Source organism: Ambystoma mexicanum, chromosome 3q (genome assembly GCF_040938575.1).
Source record: "Ambystoma mexicanum isolate Mex_15411 chromosome 3q, UKY_AmexF1_1, whole genome shotgun sequence".
NCBI classification, from domain to species: Eukaryota; Metazoa; Chordata; class Amphibia; order Caudata; family Ambystomatidae; genus Ambystoma; species Ambystoma mexicanum.
Window position 1 is genome coordinate 741574252 of NC_090926.1, and position 19158 is coordinate 741593409.

General features: G+C 48.7%; 1 protein-coding gene across 7 annotated transcripts in view; it reads left to right on the top strand.

Annotated features, from left to right (window-relative positions):
* The window catches only part of PRPSAP1 (phosphoribosyl pyrophosphate synthetase associated protein 1), a 747041-nt gene that overhangs the window by 354275 nt on the left and 373608 nt on the right, over positions 1–19158 (top strand). The gene's annotated exons all lie outside the window — the stretch shown is intronic.

A 19158-nucleotide genomic window follows, 5' to 3' on the forward strand; every position in this document is an offset into this window, starting at 1 on the left:
TATTTTTAAAACAATAAGTACCCTTTTGGTATGGCACACAGACACTTCATACACCCTCAGGTGACTATAGTAACTAGGACACTGTGGACATTAATATACCACTGTTTGCATTTAGAATGATCAGATTTAGGAGTATGTCAAAGAAAAATGTATTAGAACAGAACAAGAGATCACACAAATATTCTGAAGCAGGTAAGTACTTTTGGTAACCCCCAATGCAAAGTTAGTTAACCCCCTTCCTCGAAGGAAGACCAAACACATCGTCAGAGGGAAGAAGCCATTCAGGGAGCCTGGCTAGGCCAAAGTCAATTGGGCAAAAGTCTAGGTGAGCTGAAGCACTTCTTGCAGGTAAGTAAAAGTCTTGCACAATGTTTTTTAGAAGTCTTTGTCGAAAAGAAGAAATCAGAGCGGGGCCAGAAGCATAAGGAAGCTGTTAGCAACTGTACAGAGTAACCAAGACCCGTCTCAGCAGAGGACAGATAAGGTTACAACAAGAGGTAACTTCTCTGACTGTACAGTACCCTTTGGTTAAAGAAAAGTGCAGCAGATGGCTTCTGTTACTGTGCAGCTCTGCAGATCCTGGTGTTCCTGGGCCTCATTTGAGGGGACAAGAAGGAGGAATTCTGGGAACTCCTGCACTGCGATGGAACGGTCACCGACCGCGACCGGCAATCTTCAAACAAGTGGCACTTTGGTGTTTCAGCTCCTCGCGTCTACTGCAAATAGCAACCCCGCAGTTCCTAGCTGTCGAGATGGGCTTTCCTTGCCTCTGGGGTCCAGCACTCTGTTGAGGTGGCTCAGGCTCGGGCAGTTCTGATTCCTGGGAGTCCAGAGGATCTTCCTGGAGCTCTTGGCCAACTTAAAAGCAACGCACACCATCTGGTGTTCCTCTCGCTGGCTATTTGGTACCAGCAGCAACTCGGAGAGGATGTCCAGTGGCTTACTTTGGAGTTGATGGGCCCACCAACTCAAGGGGAGAAGTCGTCCTTGCAGGGCTTCTCTAGTCGAAACGAAATTGGAGTTTCAGCACAGCAGCAGGGCTTCACCAGGCAAACCAACGGTCCAGGAGTTGCAGCAGGTGTCCTCTTCAAGTTTATTTGGATTCCTTCGTCCAGTGGTCGATTCTGCCTTCCAGGCCAGAAAGCCTCGCCTTTTAGGCAGGTTTCTCCCATTCATTCCAGCCTAGCTGTCAGTCACCCAGCGGGGAGGCTGTTCTTGCCGGACACCCGGCCTATCACCTAAGAGTGCATTCCTGTCGCTTAGGAGACTAAGCACAGGGAGATTCGGGCACCTCCTTCACTTCCTGCCCCCGCCAGACACCCTGGAGCCAGGGGAGGGCCTCACTCGTGAATCCCGCCAAAGACAAAACTAACAAAGGGACCAAACCTGGCTTGGCGTGCAGAGTAAATCTCAAAAAGGACCTTTCCACAACGAAATGGCGAAAAAAGAAGACTGGGCCATTTTGACAAAAATGGCTCCCTTGGGTGCTTTACTGCAGCTGCGAACGTAGCCCGCGGTAAATGCACACCAGGGTAGTTAAAGGTAAACCACTGCCACCAGCCATTCATTGAGGAAAGGGTAACAAAAATGTTTACATGAGAAGCTAGAAAAAAAGGGATAACTAAGTAACCCCTCCAGCACCCTATTGTAAGATAGTGTGTGCTGGGTCTAAAAAGTTAGAAATGAGTAAAGTCAATTTAACTTCACTGCTCTTGGAAACAGTAGTTTATCCCAGAGAAGCTCTTTAAACCTTTGGGAAATCTGAAAGACTTCCCTATGCAACTGCACTGAAGGTGCTTTGTGTCACAATGTAAAAGATGCCTATGGAGTTTGTACTCCACAACCAAAAGAAACAGAGTTCAAAAATCACATTAAAATACAGAAGAGAGTGTGAAGAAAAAGGTCTCACTCTCTCTAGGCAAATAATTAAATTCCTAGAGTCAAGCAAAGGTGCTGGGGGTCTCTAAGGTAGAGAGGAATTAGCACATTTCTGAGAATTCTTCCTAACACTGGCACTAGGTTAATCTTTGACTATTGTATCATTTATTCCAGTAGGTGAGTTATCTCAGATCAGCCAGCTCAGATTTCTTCCCCTTCCCCAGAGCATGCTGATTTTAGTCATTTGATGCTTCACAAAAAAAAATGTTTTTTTCTGAAGCTGGTTTGCTTGCTTTTGTCTTTTTAAAATGCTGCTCTTAAATTCTGAATCCCAGGCACTGTGTTTTGAACTACCAAACCTAGGGGCCTGTATTTTCTTTCCACATGTGCAGTAACTGCTTATTTTGATGATATGCAACTAAAACTCTAGATTGCAAATTTAAACCCCTGAGCTACTCGCCTGAAAAGAGATAGTATTTTAAAGTATAGCTGGTATTCTTTACCACCTCATTGAGCTCATATGGAACTTCTTGCCCGCAAGGACCTCCACCTTTCTAGTACTAATAGTCTTAACTTCTACGCTCACTCAAATAAACCGTATGCAGACCAACTGAACCACTCCAAACTGCAATCTAAATCTGTCCTAACTGGTGTCAAACCGAAAGCTACACCCCATTAACCATATTGAATACCACACCCCTGGCCAATGTGTCGTATGAATATGGAAGATGTAGTTGCCCTTGAGAATGCCGGCCTCTAAGCATGTGGCGCTGAGGGAACTAAAGGCTTGCATATATTAACACAACAGCAAATATATTTTTATTTTCGCCACCCCCCCACCCTCTAGCTCTGTACGCTGACATAGCCCATGCCCTGACAATTTTCAGATCCATCAGAGCACCTTTATGTAATACAAATAGCAGTGGTGAACATGGTTTAAATCCTACTACTATACCATATCATAACAAAATCTAACCAGGAGTGTAGTGCCTCCCCCACTCCTTCCTGCTCCAGGTTTACAGTGTTTAATTTCCCTAGGAAGGAATGCGGTTCCTTTCTCCAGCATGGGGTCTGGCATGGATTCACATGGTCATGAATATTCCCAGTCGTCAGGCTGGGAATCCTCGGTAAAAGAAAAACAGTTTTTAACTTTCACTTACAAACTGTATTTCTCCTTTAAACCAATAACTGTCATCTGGGTCATACTGTCCCCATGCAATGACTGTCCTCTCCCTAAGCCCCTCCTCTGGCAGCCATTTTCACATTTTTTACCGCATGCTTCAGTGTTGGTAGTTCTCGTGTTTGCTCTTCAAACTACTTCTATGTTTGTGTTTTTTTTTTTTGTGCGTTTTTTTCGACAGAAAAGAGTTCCATTTTTGTTTCAAAGAGGCTTGTGTGCTCTCTTCTCCATCTGCAAACAGCAGAGACCCGTTGTCGGTCAATTTCAGCGCACCTCAAGGGCGAAGATATTGTGCCTACTTCGCACTCTCCGGCCATGACGGGGGATGTGAAGGAGGGAAGGTCCCTCTTAAAGCCCTGCACCAAATCCGGGCTAAGGAATGTGTCCAAGAAAACAAAGAGGGACGGGCACAGTAGACTGGTGGTGTGGCTGAATGCCAAGGCCTCTGACCCGTGCTCCAAGCCGGGTCAAGCCTCGCCCATAACCGGCCGGTCCGAGAAGCGGTCTTCGAAGTCCTTTGAGGGCACCTCATCCGTGGGGGCCCAAGACAAGGCCAAGAACCGCCAGTCTGAGTGCACCATGTTCGCCGGGAAGCCGGTCCCAAGGTGAATAGGGCGCGATTGACATCACCCTCCGGATTCCTTGGTCCTCGAAGGAAATAATCTACCCTGGCTAAACTGTGCGGGAGAAATCTGAGAAGGCCGAACAGCCCAAGCAGGCCCAATCGGCTAAAACTTTGTTGGTGACGGAGTTAGCGGCTGCTACTACCACGACCGCTAAGGGCGCTGATCCTGTGAAGGTAGCCCCCGCAGCGCAGAAGGTATCCCTGCCCTCAAGGCGCAACACCGCCACAGTGACTTTGGCAAAGTCTGCTGGCATGCCAGAAGGGGGGGAAACCGGCTCATGCCCCGGTTCAAGACCTGACGGAGGGGAAAAATGGGCTGCTGGCGAGGAGCCCCCATAACAGCCCTCCCAGACTGTGTGCCAAGCCATGGAGGGCTCGTCCACGGACGACGATGACCAGGAGTCCTTACACATGGTTCACGTGGAGGAAGAGGAGGAAGACTGCGACGGCAACGCAGGGACTCGTTTTCCGGTCCTGCCATCTGTCGAGGGACAGTTCTTTGAACGACCCTGCACACCTTGGTTTTGGAGAGCCAGAGGAGGATGTCCCCGGACTCTGCTCCAGTTGTCCCCCAGGTCCCCGATCAGCCATCAATGAAGAGGAAGCGTCACCGGACGCCCCCATTTCATCCTCCTCCTCGGGCGACTTCTCCCCCAGCAGACCCAGACACGGGGACGGATGCAGCCACGACGACTGATAACGACAAGGATATTGTCACAGCGGATGGCAATTCCCTGCATTTGGATGCTCCACATAGGGTGTCCCCACTGGATGAGGTGGGATCGTCCACTCCATGGTCTCCACAGCCTCAGAGCTATTCCAGCTTGTGCCCGAGGGAACCAGGAAGGAGGGTTTCTTGTACCAGAGGCGCGAAGCCAAGAGGAAGATGATCATGGCGGTGTCCCTTCTGGACGACGTGTGGGAAGAGGGCGTGGCCCACCCTTGCACGGCTCCAGCCAAACAGGATAGGCTGGAGAAGAAGTATCGGGTGCTGGACTCCACCCCAAAGTGCCTGAGGTTGCAGCCATCACCAGATTCTTTTGTATCGGTGGCCGCAAGGAAACGCTCAGCCAACCCGTCGTCTTCGGTCCCTCTGTACAGCGAGGGGAAGAGGATAGAAACCATGGGTCGGAAGGTGATTTACACCGCAGTGCCCACGATCAAGGCGGCCAATGGACTAGCAATCCTAGCCTGGTATGATGGGGAGCTGTGGTACAAGCTGGGGCCTATTCTTGAGTTCCTCCCCGACGATGAGGGAATGGCAATCGCTTTCTTCCAGGAAGGGGGAAGTAGCATCTGATCACGCCATTGACAGTGGCGTTGAATGTTGCAGACACTGGGTTCCGGCATATGGGGAACAGTGTACTTCTTTGCTAAGGCTGGATGAACTCCACGAATTTCCATCAGGAGATCTAGGCGAAGGTGCTGGAAATGCCCTTCGACAGAATTTATTTGGGACGGTCCTCGACAAGTCTCTCCAGACCATCAAAGCAGATACAGGGCTGGCCCGTTTCCTGGGTACTGCCCAATAGCATCGCTCTTCTTCTTTTCGCTCCTCCAGCAGGGGAAAGTCGAGCAGGTCTTCCAAAGGTTTCTCCACTTTGTACCGTCAGCCCTCCAGATCCACAACTCTGGAAGCCTACAGAGGCCGTTCCCAGGCCTGTGGTAATGGAGGACAGCGTTGACAGGGCAGGGCAGGGCGCTGGCGCCGAACAAGCTTGAACTGGGCGGGAAGTCAGGCTCCCACTGGTACATTGGGATGCCGGCTGACTAAGGTTGTCATCGAGTAGATCACCACCGACAGATGGGTGCTGGATGTTCTCGCCCAGGTACACACCCTGGAGTTTCAACCCAGGTGTCTGCGGATCCCTCCGGTTACCAGGAGCAGCACATCCCTCAGCTCCTGGAAGAGGTGCAGTCCATGCTGCAAAAAAGTAGTGATGGAGCTAGTACCCCAGCGGCTCTGGGCCCCCAAGTCTATTCCAGATACTTTCTGGTCAGAAAGAAGACATGGGGCTGGAGGCCCATCCTTGACCTACAACCTCTGAACAAATACAAAGTCCCAAAAGTTCAGGATGGTCCTGTTGCAGCACATGCTCGGCCAGCTGGAGAAAGGAGACTTTTTGACGTCGTTGGACCTGGAGGACACCTACTTCCAAGTCCCCATTCAAGCGGAACATCAGATGTTTCTACGTTTCGTAGGGCAGGGACAGCACTACCAGTTCAAGGCGCTACCTTTTGGCTTGAAGTCAGCCCCCATAGTGTGTACAAAATGCCTTGTGCCGGTGGCTGCCCATCCAAGTCTACGAGGGCATATGCGTATACCCGTACCTGGACGACAGTCCAGCTTGCGACGGATCTGGGATTCTCCAACTATCCAAAGTCCTTCTTAATACCATTGCAGAGCATGCTGTTCTTGGGTGCTAGACTCCATACAGTGTCTTGCCTGACGTCCCCCCTCGGAGCAGAGGGTAGCAGCCATTCAAGGGAAGGTGCAGTGACTGTTGTCGACGACAAAGACAACCACGGTGCGGGCCATGAAGTCGTTACTCAGCATGAGATCTTGCATCTACCTCATCCGGCTCTGCTGGTTGCAAATGCGACCCCGTCAGGGGTTCCTGGATGCTGGCTGGATACAGGTGTCTGGAAGCTTCATGGACAAGATCCCCCGCAACGACTAGTTCCGTCGGGTGATCCGCTCCAACATGGCCCAGGGCACGGGATTTCAAAATCCCCTATAACAGGAGATGTTCACCACAGACGCTTCTGGAAGAGTGGGCAGCCCACACTGGACGTCTACACGCCAGAGGCATGTGGCTGCCAGAGAAGGGTCTCCATATCAACATCCTGGAGCTACGGGCTGTGTTCTGGGCCCTCAAGTCATTCCTTCAGTTTCTGAAGGGCAAGGTGGGGAGGAGCTTCACGGACAACACCACCACCATGTTCTACATCAGGAAACGGGGCACTCTATCCGCAGTGCTCTCCAACGAAGTGCATGACTTGTGGCGCTGGGCTGTCGGGCAAGCGATGTTCCTAGTCCCTCTTCACCTAGCAGGAGGCGAGAACATCGTCAACTCTCTCAGCAAGGAACTGCGCTCCTGCCGGGAGTGGGAACTTTGGCAGGATCAGGTGGGACCACATCTTCATCAAGTGGGGCATGCCCCAGATCACTCTATTTGCGACAGCGGCAAACTCCAAATGCCAGAAGTTTGCCGACAGATTCCACCAACCGAGGAGCCTCAGGGACCCATTCTCCTTCCCGTGGGAAGGGCAGTTTCTGTATGCGTTTTCTCCATTCCCTCTCCATCATGTCAATGCAGGATAATGCTCATGGCCCCGGCATGGCCGAGACAGATTTGGTACCCGGACCTTCTCAGCCTGTTGCCGACTCCTCCAGTCAAGCTGCCAGTGCTTCCAGATCTTCTCACCAGAGAAAGGCGCAAACCTGCATCACAACCCAGGATCGCTGAACCTGAGGACTTGGCTCCTGCAGCCCTAGAGTTTGGAAGGTATGCGTTGCCAGCGGACTGCAGGTAGGTCCTCGCCAAAGCCAGGATATCGTCGACCTTGAAGTGCTACGGGCACAAGTGGAAGCGTTTCGCTACGTGTGCCGTTCTCAAGATTACCCCTTGGATGATCACGGCCCCACAGATACTGTCGTTCTTGCTATCCTTGGCCAAGGCTGGACTGGCACACGCCTCCATAAAGGTACACTTGGCGCTGTCTCCCAATACACCAGGTCACCAGCAAGCACTTCACTTTGGTCTGACTGACCCGTCAAGGAGTTTGTAAAAGGACTTTCCCGATCTTTCCCGCCCGTAAAGGCTCCTGCCCCGTGGGAACTCAACATGGTTCTGACAAGGCTCATGGTGGTGGGGGGCCTTCGAGCCTCTGCATCAGACCCCTGCTTGGGTTTCTCTTGTGGAAAACTACTTTCCCTTTTGGCCATCACCTTCTGCCAAAAGGGTAGGCGAGATCCATTCCCTATCCTGCAAGCAACCATAACCGACTTTCCACAAATCAAGGGTGGTGCTATGTATGCACCCTTCCTTCATGCCGAAGGTTCATTCGGAATTCCACCTCTCTAAGCCTTTGCTGTTGCCTGTGTTTTTATTTTATTTGTTTATTGAAACCTCTGCTGGCGGAAAGGGCCTTGCACTCGCTGGACGTTGCTCGTGCCCTGAAGTTCTACGTGACACGCACAAAGTTTTCGGAAGACTTCACAGCTGTTGGTGAACTTTGGCCCTGTGAACCATGGGAAGGACTTGTCCAAGGCTTCGATTTGGCGTTGTCTCTCCGGCTGCATCACGCACTATCATAGGTTGACTAACCAACCGCTGCCCGAGAGCCCACTCCACCAGAGCGATTGCTGGGACGACCGTTCAGAATTGGTTCAAAGCAGGAACAGCAGAATATAAAGAACATTGGAGTTTCGGAGTCCTTCCCTGTTTCTTGTCCTCGCAGACAGACTGGTTCTTTGGATTTAACAGAGCAATCCCACCAAAGACGAAAGTCAAACCAAGACCTCCCCCCACCCTGCATGGCAGAAGAAGGGATGTATAAGTTTTGGCCGTGGCACAATTATTTGCGGTCAAATTGACTGTGAAGACAATTTTGCCATGGCCAAATCGGGCTAAATTTAAATCCCACCCACCCTTACTTACCTTTTTCACATCCACTTTGTTTCTGACCCTGCGGCTGCAGAATCTGTTTTATTTTTATTTTTCCCCGTCCCCCGCCTCCAAACCCCCGCTACCCCCTAAGGCCATCACTACCAACCAAACATGGGGAGCGGGGGACACCCCTGCAACACCCGCTCACCATGTTTGGTAGTGATCACCCCTTCATCTGGTATTACCCAAACTGATAGTTTACAAATGATTGAATGGTACTGCCCGAATTCAGCCAGATTTACCATACAATCGTTTGCAAACTATCAATTTGGGTAATTCCAGATGGAGCAAGAAAAGGACAAGCCATCTTAAATTGGCAAAAAAAAAAATCCCCATTTTGGGTCAATGGGTGACCCGTCTGTGCACTACTACGGCTGCAAGAATGAGTGTGGAAAATGATTGACTCACTCGAGGGAACAGACCCAAAATCCAATAGTCCAGCAAAAAGGGCTGGGGGATTCGCATGTGGGGGAGATTGTGCCTAAAAATGAAAATCTACTCTAACAGGAAGGACCCGCATGGGGTGTGTAATTTGCCTTATTAGGGTCCTGCTGAAGACAGTGTGTGGCATTTAGCTACTTAAAGCCCACAACACTTATGGAGGGCATAGTTAAGGGCTGAGTGGCCTATGCCATATGTGTAGTCAGCCGAAACCTCTGTCCCGACTGAGGTCATCAAAATCGAGGACCAGTGTGCTGATGTCTACAAAGGTACCAAAAGGTAAAAAATTGCAGTTGGCCAAAGCCCCAAACGGCTGGCATCAAGTGGGTCTACACAACTCCTGGTGAACTGCACTTGCTACAGGGGGAAAGCTGAACTTTTCGGGTAGACCCCAAATGTAGAGTGTGACCAGATTAAGGCGTGAAGAGCCCTCTGCGCTGGCACCAAAAAACATGCACGATAAGGGGAAAGCCATCTCAACCTTTAAGTGGACTTCCCAAGTTAAACTGGATTCCCCCACCCAAAAATGAAGCACCAGCAGGCACGTATATAGATGCAAGCTCATCCCTCCTAATACATTCAGAAACTGGCCTCTGGGAGTTTTACGCCTCATAGATAGACCAATGTTAAGGCTTAGCCACGCAAACAAGTTTGAGACCTTAAGTTCAACACCTTTCTGTCCATGAATGCCAGGCGTTCAAGTGCAGCATGGAAACGCAAGCTGCAGAATCCCTGCCATTCATAAATAAGCTCCTGTTCTCTATATCCAATCCTCTAGAAGAGAATGACCCAGACTATAGTGAAGACTTGTTTGACCCAGAGGAATGTCCAGGTGAGTACCCTATGGACTTGCCTGAAGATTTGAAACATCCATTTACCGCCTTCCATGTAGAGTAATACTGAATGCACTGCACTGCTACAACGAGCAGCAGGGTGTTTCAGTAGCAAGGCACAAGAGTCTGACAAAGACCTCCATTTCATGGAGGATCACTTAGGGGAGCAAAATTAAGTTTCTCACTGCATTCTTCCAATGAATTCAGTAAAACATTGTTTAGCTCCCACTCTGCTACTAAAGCTTTGAACCTATGTTTTGAAAATAGTACATGTTGTCCTCTTTAGGCTTCATGTACGTTCAGGGCGCCCCAACATCGCACTGGTGGTTACTATTGCCGGAAAGAGAAGCAACTCTCCTCTTCACCACAGAACACCCTCTGCAAAGGGATTAAAGATCTATTCTTTCTTTTGGAAGAAAGATGGCTCCTTTGGCAGCATATAGTGGCCATATTGCCAATACAACTGTCAATAGCACAGAAGAATGGGGCACAATAGGATCAACTGGGTTCTGTAATTGAAGAAAGGAAATTCAGAAAGGAAAACAAAACTGCCAATGTGGTGATAGAACACAAATTGGTTGCATCCTGAAACTGAAGACCATCAAAATAAGGTGGGTGGTGGAGAGGCGAGGGCAAACATTCCCGTAATGTAATTTTGTGTTTCTTATTCCTTAAAAAAAAAAAAAAGACAAAACAAGCCATGCTAGCTCTGCACCCTCTCAACAAAAACCCCAACAGTGCAAGATGGCTACACTGCAAGAAGTAGTTACCCTCCTAAAGAAAATGGGATTGCATGACCATACTAGATATGCAAGAATAAACAAGAGTGTGCGACCCGCTCTACTGAGAACTAACATTGTTCAAACAACCTGTTCTATGGAATATCTTCATTCACGAGGGTCTAAAACCTTGTTTTAGCTAACTGACCAAGAGGATCAAACACTCTTGTAAAATGTGTACAATAGTGTGCTTCACCCCACTGAGGAGGCCCAACCAGGCTGAAACATGTGTGCATTTGCTGATGGGTCTCTTGTTCAGAGGAGAATTTCCTAGCATTTCAGTGCGGGACTGCGGTTGTGGGTGGGACCAGATTGATTTACAAATGGTAGTTCTCCTATGTGACGGTACAAATAACCTATTCACTAACCAATGCTCATTCTCAGAGGGGCTCCCACAATCTTGTATAGATATGGAAGATGCATACTTGATATTTTTATTCTCCACAGGCCACTGCAAATATTGGCACTTTTTTAAGTTCGACACATGCCATTTTCAGGTCCAAGGTGCTTCTATTTGGAATTGCATCAGCACTTGGTGTGTTAACAAAGTCATTAAGCACACCTGTGCTGCAAAAACATTCAAGTATATCTGTCCTATAGACAATTGGCTAATAATTGAGGAGAATGCAGCTTTATGCTATGAAAAAGTTCAAAACACGATCAATCTTCACCTGCTAAGTTTTTCAATAAATAAAACAAAAGTTCAGCCTTTTTGCAAGTAAATCCAAGAAATTCCTAGGGGGCTATCTTGGATACAAACAAGGCAGTGGCTTATCCATCACAGGAGAAGGTTCATGTATTGATAGCACTAATCCCTTACTCCCTTGTTACAAAGTAGTTTATTCAATAATGGTCCAGAAGGTAAGGAGACTACTGGGGATGATGGCGTCATGCATATTCATGATCCCCTTTCCACGACTCCACATGTGCTCAGTCCAACAGTGTCTCGCGAATGGTCACAAGCATCGGTTGAATGGGGAGATCTTGTTGTGGACAGAAACCTGTTCAAGATCAAACCTTTTGTCAATGCCCCCCTTTCTCCCCAATCTCAAGTTAACATTGCAACATTCATTGAAAACTGGGTGGGGAAGCACTGTTGTGGGCTCAAAGGAAGGTGTAAATGGACAAAGCAGCAGGCATCGCACTACCTAAATGTCATAGAACTGCTAGCAATCAGGCCGGCCCTATGAACTTTCCAAGCCCTTCTCCCAAACAAGAGCATTCCTATCAACCCAGACAACATCATGGAGAAATCGGGAGGCACAGGCTCAAAGCTTCTCTTTACCCATCACAAATATACTCCTATAGATTTCCCCAGCCTCTCATCATTCAATAATTGAAATTTTTGCAACAGACCCAAAATGCCCAACTTTTGCCTTCAGGTTTCCATAGCTGTGGTCCTGAGGTAACATGGATAAAAGTGCCTGGGATATTTGCATACGCTTTTCCCCCATGACTCCACTACTTGTCACGTAGTTCACAAATCACCAATTTTCTCACCAATCGAGCTGCAACCAGTCCACATCCTGTTAAACAATCTGCAGAGAACACCTCCAAATCCACAAGCTTCAAACTTGACCGCTTGCTCCTGAGGTCATAATTTGGCCTTGTATGCTTGGTTCTGGGATATATTGAAATTCTGCACACAGTAAAGAAAGCTAACACAAGATGCTGCTATTTTAATAAATGGAAGCGATTTGCCTTTTGGTGCACAAAGAACCCCATCAACCCTATTGATTGCACACACCAAGACCTTGCTACCTGCCTTCTTTACCGCCTTGACTTTCACTTGATTTGCAACTTTCTTAAAGTACATTTGGCTGCTGTAGCAGCTTATACCGTCTCGCAACTAAATGTATCAGGGTGGAAGGTGCTAGTGGTCAAGCAGTTTAAGGAAGGGCTAAAGCACATTTGTCTTACACCAGCACACCCACCCCATGGCCGGGATCTGTATACAGTTCGACAAAGTTTAATGGGACAACACAACCTTATTGGCCAGCTACATGGATGCTCAATGGGCCTTACTACAAGAAGGCCTACAGGAGGTTCCTGAACCACTACGAACTTGTCTCCTGACCAGTCACTGAGGGCAGACAAGTGAACCAAAGCATACTTAAGAACACTTTGGATTCTGCCGAGACCGCTGGTCGATCCCTGGCTCAGGGCACACTCCTAAAGAGACATGCGTGGCTACGGAACTCTGGATTCAAGCCAGAGACGCAAGCGTCACTTATAAATAAACCCGTGGAAGAATTGAACCTGTTTGGGAAAGCAGTCGACGAGGCCCTCGAGACCGCAAAAAAGGAGCATGACACCCTAAAAACTCTGGACCAAATTACACAGACCCTGACGAGGATCTGGGACCAGATGGCTTTTTTGTGGCCAACGCTTCCCTCAACAATACCCCTCAGAAACAATTGGAACTCTCCACAGGGAACCTGCGGATACACCACCCCGTATTCCCAAAGGGGTCAGCGTCATGGAAAGGGAACGGGCTGGAACCCTACCCCCCAGAGGCTCTCCGGCCTCTGGTTCAAAATGACCCGAAGATTCGGGTCCACTCCCATGCTTCCCCGGTCGGGGGCCGGCTAATTCCTTCAGGCATGGGAGGGGATAACTACAGACCAGTGGGTGCTGAAGACCGTAGCCCACGGGTACTGGTATAAGAGTTCAACCGGTCCCCAACATTCAGACTTCCACGAGCAAGACGACTGACACCAGACCATCTTCGCATACTTCTTCAGGAAGTCAAGACACTTCAAGGGAAAGGAGCCATAGAAATCGTACCTCTGTCACAGGTAAAAGAAGCTATTTATTCAGTGTACTTCCTTGTACCCATAAAGGATCCACCATGCTCCCTGTTTTAGATCTGCACCCAGCGAACAAATTTGTAAAGCCACAAACGTTCTGGATGGTCACTCTGCAGGAAGTAATTACCCTGCTATCACAGGGGGATTACATGGCAACACTGGACATGAAAGATGCATACTTTCATATTTCAATGTTACAAGCGCACAGAAAATACCTCAGATTTATGATACAAGACAAGCATTATCAGTTCAAGGTACTAACCTTCGGCATAGCATCTGCACAAAGGGTATATACAAAGGTACTAGTGGTGGCAGCAGCACATCTGCGCAGGCAATCCATCTGGTCTTTCCTTACCTCGACGACTGGCTCATAACAGGGGACTCTTACGAAACATGTCTGTCAAATACCCAAAAGACGATAGATCTTTTATTCAGTCTGGGATTCTCTATCAACGAGAAAAAAGCCAGCCTAAACCTCATTCAGGTCAAACAGTTCCTAGGGGCTCTAATTCGAACAAAGGCCTCCTCTTCCCCTCCGAGAGGGTTCAAAACATATTTCAAATCGCTGAGTATGTAGCCAGTTGAGAGGTGACGGTACGCAAGGCTATGCGACTGCTCGGAATGATGGTGTCATGTATCTACTTGGTACCTCACGCGCGCTTGCGCCCAATGCAGGAGTGGCTCAACAGCCAGTGGTGTCAGACCAGTGGACAGTGGGACGAGCTAGTGGTTGTCTCACCGGCCCTCGTTCTCTCGCTGCAGTGGTGGTCGAGGGACAATCTCTTGAAGGGGAAATCCTTCACCACCCCCGCAGTGGAAGCCACTCTAACTATAGACTCTCTCACAGGGTGGGGAGCTCACCTGCTTCAACAAACCGCGCACAGAGTTTGGTCGTCAGACATGGCATCCATCCACATAAACCTGTTGGAACTGTTGGCAGTGTTCAAAGCACTAAAAGCTTTCCAGACACAACTGCAGGGGAAGATGGTCCTGATCCTCACAGACAGCACCACGGCCATGTACTATGTGAAAAAACAAGGGGGCACTCACTCTCCAGTGCTGTCCAAACTGCCCCAGAACATTTGGAAGTGGGCTCTCAAACGCAACATGTTCCTGTTATCACATGTTCCAGGGGAACTCGATCTTCTAGTAGACGTACTCGGCTTAGACTTCCCGTTGCCCATGGAGTACGAATGGCGATTACACGAAACATCGTCTCCAATGTTTTCGCAGAATGTTGCTTCCCAGAGATCGATATGTTCGCAACTCTGGAGAGCGCTCAATGCCAAGATTACGCCTCAAGGTACCCCCAGAACCGCTCCAAGGGGAACGGACTCTGGATAACATGGTCAGGGAAATTTGTTTACGCTCCTCCAGCCACACCCCCCGCCCAAATGCCCCTTCTCAACAAAATAGTCCACAAGATGCACCAGGAACCAGTCACGATGATACTGGTGGCCCCCATGTGTGCTCGCCAACCCTGGTTCGCTCATCTGATGGAGATGTCCCCATCTCCTCCAGTCAAACTGCCTTGCCCATACAGCATGTCGCAAGACAGAGGGGAGACGCTTAATCCATACCCGCAGACATTGAACTTAGCAGCCTGGCTCCTGAGGTCCCAGAGTTTGGGCACCTGCAAGTCCCTCAGTGATGTATGGACATTCTCAGGGAGGCAAGAAAACCCAAACACTAGGTATTGCTATTCCAGTAAATGGAAACGGTTTCTCATCTGGTGCAACTCAAAGAGCATTAACCCGATTAACTGCTCTCACACATTGTTTTGTACCCAACTCATCTACTTGACTCAAGCCTGGTCTTTAACTCTCTAAAGGTTCACTTAGCTGTGTTTTCAGCCTACACTACATCACAACAGAAAGTGTCATGGTGGAAGGTACCAGTTATTAAAGCTTTCATGGAGGGAGTGAAAAGAATTCACCCTCCCATTTCTAACCCGGCTCCCGGATGGGACCTAAACGTGGTGTTGACTAGGCTTATGGGGGCTCCTTTCGAACCCATGCACAAAGCAAGTCTTAAAGATTCCACCTATAAGACTGCTTTTTTAATAGCTATTACCTCCATTAGGAGAGTAAGGGAACTACAAGCGCTCTCAGTCCTAGATTCCTTCTCAAAGATAAGATGGTTCTACGCACTCACCCTAGGTTTGCGCCTAAATTCATTCCAAGTTCCATGTGAACCAATCTATAGAACTACGAATGTTCTTTCAAAATCCTTCAAGCCTGAGAGAAGGAACCCTGCACACACTGGATGTACGCAGAGCTAAGTCATGTTCTACATGGAAAGAACTCGACCACTAAGAAAAACTAATCCGTTTTTCGTTTCAGTGGCGACAGGAAGAGGAGACGCAGTCTCCAAATCCACTATCTCTAGGTGGATTGTCAAATATATCACACTCTGCTACAGTCTTGCTAAGAGAGAGCTGCCCTTCAAGCCTAGAGCACATTCTACTCAGCACTGGGGCTTCCATAGCATTCATTGCAAATGTTACCCTTGAGTCCATTTGCAAAGTGGCAACCTGGAGTTATGTACACCCCCTTTACAAAACACTATTGCCTAGACACTCATTCTAGTCCTGATTCTCAAGTGGGACAGGCAGTACTAAGACATCTTTTTCACTACTGTTCCTTCTCACAACCCACCTCCAACTATGGGTACTGCTCTCTACTCTATGCACAGCATGTGATTCGAAGCAGATTAACAAACATCAGAAGACATGCATTACTTACCGTAAAAGCATTACTGATGGTTGTATCTGCTTAGATTCACATGCGCTCACCCTTCCTTCCCCGCTCGGATGGAAGGAACATGGACGTCTTACCACTTTCTCTCTTTTCTGTACTCACTCACGATAGTCATAAGGCTCCCTCTCGGCAGAAAAAATACAATCGGAGGGACCGCGACACGTGAGGGATCTTGGGTACACTACACGTCACATAGGGATAGTGTTACAGGCACGCCCATGTCAACGTCCCCTTTCAATCCTCGAAAGACAAGATGCAATACTCTGCGGTTACCACTGGATGTCAGACCATATGCACAGCATGCGAGTCTAAGCAGGTACAACCATCAGAAATGATTTTACGGTAAGTAATGCATATAATTTCTTCTTCCGTGGCTGTGCTTTGGGGAGAATATAGTTTGGCGTTGAAGACTTTACCAATTTCTTTCTGATCTGTGACCACCACCCTGTCTTTCCGTGTTATGCATGGAATATTCAAACTTCCCCTTTCTCTGTCGAAGTATTGCACCTCCCGGTCTGCTACAGCCCGGAATTCCTCCAGTTGTGTTTTAATCTCTGACTTTGTCCACACCATTGGGGCGGTTGCATAATGTTCTTGCAATTTGGCTATGCTTTCCTCCCGCCTGCCCGGGTCTCTCCGTATGTCTTTCAGGACTCCTAGTTTGGTTGACATAGAAGTGCCCCTGATTTAAGCCTTGAACGCTTGCCATAGGACCGCCTGGCCTGTGTCCGTGCCATCATGCTTTTAAAAAAATTCTATAATGTGCTGTGACAGGCTGGTTTTGTATACCGGGCGGCTGCTTTAAAGCGCCATGGCGGTCTCTGTGACGAAACCTTTGGGATGGATAGCTAGATCAGTATTGGTGAGTGGTCAGATAGTATTCTAGGTAGTATTGTCGCCTCCGTAACCCAGCCCAAGACCCTCTGAGATTCCAGCCATAAATCTATCCTGCAGTGCATGTCTTGCACAGACGAGTAGAAGGTATATGCTTGTCCTGGCCCGTGTAATGATCGCCATGCATCTCTCAAGCCAAGGTCCGCTATGTGTGTTTATTTCGCAGGCACCGTTGGTTAGTTGACTGGGGGTGCCAGATGTACGATCTAACATTGTGTCTAGGATTGTGTTGAAGCCCCCACCCCCAATAACATAAGCCGTTGGGTATTTAGCACATTTCTGGAAGACAGTAGAGTAGTATCGGGACCATCTATGATGGGGCCATATACATTGATGAGCACGACTTTGCCTAACTTGCCATGAACTATTGCGTATCTGCCATTGGGGTCACTCTCTGTTGCGAGATGTGTGAATGTTAGTGTTTTATCTATCAATCTCATCACTCCTCTAGCTATGGTCGAGTAAAACGTATAGAAATGGTGGTTCCCCCATCACGGTGCACCTGATGTGCCAGCGAGTGCGTCTTCTGAAGGTAAATTATCCATCCGCGCCCCTTTTCTATTGACATACGCCACCATCTTCCTTGCTTTCACAGGCATTCCAAGCCCTCTCGCATTCAAGCTCCATAATTTAATCTCCGCTGGGTGTTTCTCAGCCATACTTTGTTTCCTTCTTTCAGCCCTGCTGTGTTCTCTTTGGTTAACAATCAGCGGGTTGTCTGTGCATTTTTTAACTTTTAACTCCCCAAACACTCCTCCCTTCCCCCACCATCATAGTTCCCCGAACTTCAACTATGCATATCCCTCCATTTCACCCTCCCTCCTCCCCTCTCACCCAATTAACACACTAATGCACTCGCATGTGGGGGGCCTCCTCCGTGGCAGCCGAGGCCCAGGGCTCATATCTTCTAGTTTTTAAGGTTTCCAATCTTGGTTACGTTACCAGTACTCATGATAGAATGAGTTTATAAGCGGTCTGCTGGTTACTCCCTCGGGGGGTGATATTTCGGGGGATCGCGCCTCATTTCCTCGATTTTCGTTATTCCGGGCCACCACTATACTCTGATTATCCACAGATAGCTGTCTCGTTTAGTGGGGAGCGATTCACGACGCTGTCACTGCCTCCGGGTTTCTGCTTGTCGGGTAGTGGTATGTTAGACTCCACAAAGGTGGCAGCTCCCTCAGGGAATATGAACAAATGTCTTGTTATACTGCAATCGCAGTCTGGCCGGTTAAAGCTTTGCGTATTGTATCATATGCTCACGGGGCATAACTCCAGTGAAAGATCGTCGTTCTTGCTGGACCGCCAGTGTGTAGTCTGGGAATATGTGTATCATGTTGGAGCCCAGTTTCAATTCCTGTTCATCTCTCGCAGCTTGCAGCGCCAGATCACTGTCTCTGTAGTTAATTAATCTCGCTATCATCGGCCTCGGGAAGGCGCCTGGTTTCGGGCACGGAGCAAGTGATCAGTGCCCGCGTTTGATGACAAACATAGCTGACCAGCCCGGATCTCTGAGCAGTTCAACTGCCCCCTCCATCAGGCCTTTTGAGTGCCTCCTCCGTCACCCCAACTATGCGTATGTTATTTCGGTGAGATCTCGCTTCCAAGTTTTCACATTTCAGTTTTACTGTTCCCAGGTCTTTGGCCATGTCCGTTAGTGTTTCGCAGTGTCTCTAGTGTGTCTTCCGCCATGCTGGTCCTCGTTTCTGCTTCAGTGATGCGGTTGGTAGCCTTCTCGAGTTGGTTCCTTATCGATGTGACATTAGAATTAACGCCATCAAGCTTATCATTCAGTGCGGCAAAGCCTTGTTGCATTGACGCAAACACCGCTTGTGGGTCCATAGTGGTTGATGCCGTAGGTGGTGAGGGGAGCATGGCTTGGTCTGGGCCGGTGCCACTCATGCTTGCTTTGGTTGTTGATGTAGTAAACCTATCTATCGTTCCTTTTTTTTCTTGGATGCTGCCCCTTTGGGCATTGTATTTCGCTCCTTGAATGGTTCCTCACTGCTGGCGATTGTTTCATATCATAGCGAGGAGTCTGTGGATATTGCGCCTATAGTTGCGCCCTTACGTCTCTGCAATGGGTAAGTGCTTGGGGCGGTATTTTTGGGATCTGTGACTCCTGTGTTCCACCTCCGTAGTTTATGACCCTTTTGCCCCTTTCCTCTTGCTTGCAGGGTCGAGCTTGAGCCACAATTTCTAGCCGTCCGCCTGTGATTTGCCCCTGATATGTAACTAATCTGTTATCACATTTGCATGGTCCCAGCCCAGTGAATTGCCGTATTC